Source organism: Tupaia chinensis, unplaced genomic scaffold (assembly GCF_000334495.1).
Source record: "Tupaia chinensis unplaced genomic scaffold, TupChi_1.0 Scaffold000198_1, whole genome shotgun sequence".
Taxonomy (NCBI): domain Eukaryota; kingdom Metazoa; phylum Chordata; class Mammalia; order Scandentia; family Tupaiidae; genus Tupaia; species Tupaia belangeri.
The window spans coordinates 3,160,449-3,163,894 of record NW_006159673.1 but is presented as its reverse complement, the minus strand read 5'-3'; positions in this window follow the sequence as shown (position 1 = coordinate 3,163,894).

Sequence of the window (3,446 nt, the reverse complement as noted above, 5' to 3'; positions counted from 1 at the left end):
CGGCCCCGGAAGGGCTGCAGCCCCAACCCTGTGGCTTCCCCGGGAGGAGCAGAGACAGCAACCGGAAGCCAATGCAGCTCCAGCTCGGGCTGGGCCTTTGACGGGCACTACTCATTAGGCACCTGTCACCCCCGCAGGGGTCTGAGAGGGCCAGTGGGAGAAAGGCGGCCCGTAGTAAAATGGCCGGCATGTTCCCCTTCACCCCACAGGCCCAGATCAAGGTCGGACGTGAACCTCGTCCTGGCCGCAGTTAGCAGCACAGGGGCTGAAAGAGCTGCAAAAGCAAGCGCAGAATACAAAGCCCTGCCGCTAAGCCCTGGGCCGACGGGCTATCGGTTACGGGTGCACGGATTAGCTCCCGATTAGCCGCACGGTAACAGGCTGTACTAGGCGTCGCCCGGCTGCCCGGTGCCAGCGGCAGTGCCATGTGAATACAAACGTGGGGACAAGTGAACTGTGAGGTCGCCGTGTCCAACGTGGCTGCACAAAGGAGTCCGAGTCACTCCCAAAGGGTTGGGTCACATGAATTGGTTGTGGGGTCCATGGGGGAATGTCACAAAACCCAAGTGTTGCAGAAGTGCCGTGTGTGGCTGAAGGCGCAGGGACAGAGGGGCCACGCAATTTCCAGCTAGCCAGGGCGCCCTACGTCTGCAGGCAAAAGCCCAACTCTCCTATGGGGCCATAAATACTTCAGGGAAATCAGCTGTAGAACTGTTAAAACAAGCAAGATACACAGAAAACCACACCCAAATGCCTACATAATCCTGTTCTCTATCAGAAGAAAAGAACTGGGAAAAAGGCAGGCAGGGCAGCAGGGATAAGGAAGAAGGGAAGGTTGTATAAGCGAGCTCCAGCTCCCGCCCACCTCCGCCGCTCCCAGCAGGCGGAGGGTTAAGTGCTGCAGTCAGTATCCAAGCAGCAGCCGGCAATATACGCGCCCCCCCCCCCCCCCCCCCCCCCGCCGCTCCCAGCAGGCGGAGGTTTAAGTGCTGCAGTCAGTATCCAAGCAGCAGCCGGCAAATGGCGAGGCTGTGAGGGCGAGAGAGCTGGGAAATTTTTCCAGTGCCCACGGCAGCTGAGGCAGTCCTGGAGTCGGGATAACACAGCCAGCCTTGTCTCTTCCCCTTTCCCGTGGTCTCACCTGGCCTTGGGGCTCTGACCATGACCACACCTGCCTCTGACCACTGCACGCGTCCACACTCACTCCCCAGGGCCTCATACCTAATTCTGACCACACAAGGTGTGTGCTTGTGGCTACAAATTAAAGCACAAATAGAGCGATGGAAAAACAAGTCACCTTGCAGGCACTCTGATTAGGCCAGATCGCGGCCCACCCCTGCCCACAAGCTGCCCTAGGGCAGCAAGCTCCTCTAGCTGGGAGAGGTTACTTGGTAAAATCCCCCACCCCCCACTAACTGCTGGGGGGGGGGTCACTCAGAGGGGAGCATGCCAGGGCTGGTGGGGCCATGCAGGGAGCTCACCCAGACACCAGCCACCAAGGACTGCTCATGATAAACAAATACTGCTGGGGTGGCTCCGTGGGGGATGCAGAGGCATCTTCCCTTTTAAATACCTTTTCCTTTTAAGATTAACAGGTAAGAAATTTGTTTGGTGAGGAAAAAAGAACTATACCCTTCAAAGGGTCATAGCAGATGGGAAAAATGGCACCCGGCCCCGCTGCCATGATGAAAACCTCCCAAGGTCTGCACTAACTTAGCACAAGGGTTGGAAGCTCAGAGCGGTCTGCAAGCTGGGGTTTCTCCAGCAGGTGACAGGCGAGTCTGCCGTGTCCATCTTGGTGAAAATCTACCTAGGAGGAAGCCGGAGCCAAGGGCGTCCTGCCCTCGTCCCAAGGGCGTCCATGTTGGGCCCGATGCAGGGAAGGGACACTTCACAGGAGACAGCCTCCACTGCCCATCCTCTGCCGAAGGGAGGCTGTCATTCCTTACAGCGCCAGGAAGCAGGCATGAGGACACGAACAAACCTGCACCCAGGAGGAAGGATGGACCGCACACAGCAGGCCCCTGGCCATGCCCCTGAATGGGGTGTTGACACCTTGCTGGGTAACAGAGACACAAGAGTTCTCTCTGTCTCTCTCGGAGGTGCTGCCCATTAAATGTCAACTTAAAGAATGAGTCCTTCCACACTGCCTTGCCCTCTACAGCAAACATTATTCTAAGCATGGAATAGGAATGAGGAAAGAGAGAGATTTTATGACAGGGAAAGCACTAGAGGCAAATTTCACCATCTGCCTAGAGTCAGGCAGCCCCTGCCCCCCAGGACTGGGGAGGGGGTGGCCCAGAGGCCCTTCCGCAGTGCGTCTCCAGGCCTGACTCCTATTCCGGGAGTTGCTAGGAGATGCCCTGGCCTGTGGTGACTGTCATCCTACACCCGCCCCACAGCGCCCCTGACTGTCCCCTCCAGGCCTGAGACTCTAGGGCAACAATCTTGTTGAAAAATAGTCTCCCCCACCCCCAAAACAAAATAAAATAAAAACTAAAGCTGTCACTGTGAAGAACTACATTCTCCAAGGCTCAGGGGTACCTAGGCTTCCCGCAACACCTCAGCCTGAGGCCTCACCTTGACTAACCTTGAAGTCTGGTGCATTATTAACCCTCCTTTTTCAGTCAAGAGACTCACGACTTGCTGCCCTTTTTTTCTCTATTAAAAAAATCTCACATCCCAGCTTCTTCCATTTCAAAATGTCAGCCAGGCACTATTTCCCTGACTCATTCTCCTGCGATGCCCACGGAGCCTCCCAGCCAGCAGCTACACCAGCCCCTTCCCTGCAAACTTGGAGACTGCGGTGGTGGTGGTGGTGTCGGGAGGGGGCAGCGATGCAGCAGAGGGGAGCTCCCCCCCTTCTGCAGTCACGACGCCGGGATTTGCCTACAACTCTGCCCTTCAAGATGACCTTCCCCCCCATAAAAAAGTGACCCCTCGGGTGAAGGAAGGCAGAAAACGAAGTATCCAGTCTTCAGTGGTGGAAAACGCCGACCCACCCCCACGACAGGCTGCACGAACCCTACAAGCAGAACCGCGCTGCGTCGGCTCTCAGACAAGCCTTCGGCGGAATCGACCCAAGCTGAGCCTCATTGGAGCCAGTTTCAGGCCAAGGCTCGGGATGGAGTTGGACAGGGTTTGCTGGCCCCTTCCTGAGCTGTGCTGGCTCCCGGGAGGTGGCGGAGGCAGCCCTCGCCATGGCTACGAAATACCGCAGTGGGGACGGATTCCTCCCCCTTCCTCCGTGTCTCCGGGTGGGTACGCGTTTGAACCAGAAATCAGACCCTGGAACGCACGCCTGACCCGCACGCGGCGGATGACCTCCGGAGGTGCTCAGCGCTCCTACCTCGTCTTTTAAGGACCTGGACTGAGGACACGGCGAGACAGTCTCCCGGGGCGCGACCACCCCAGCAGGGAAGGGCTCGGACAGAGCGCAACCCCCA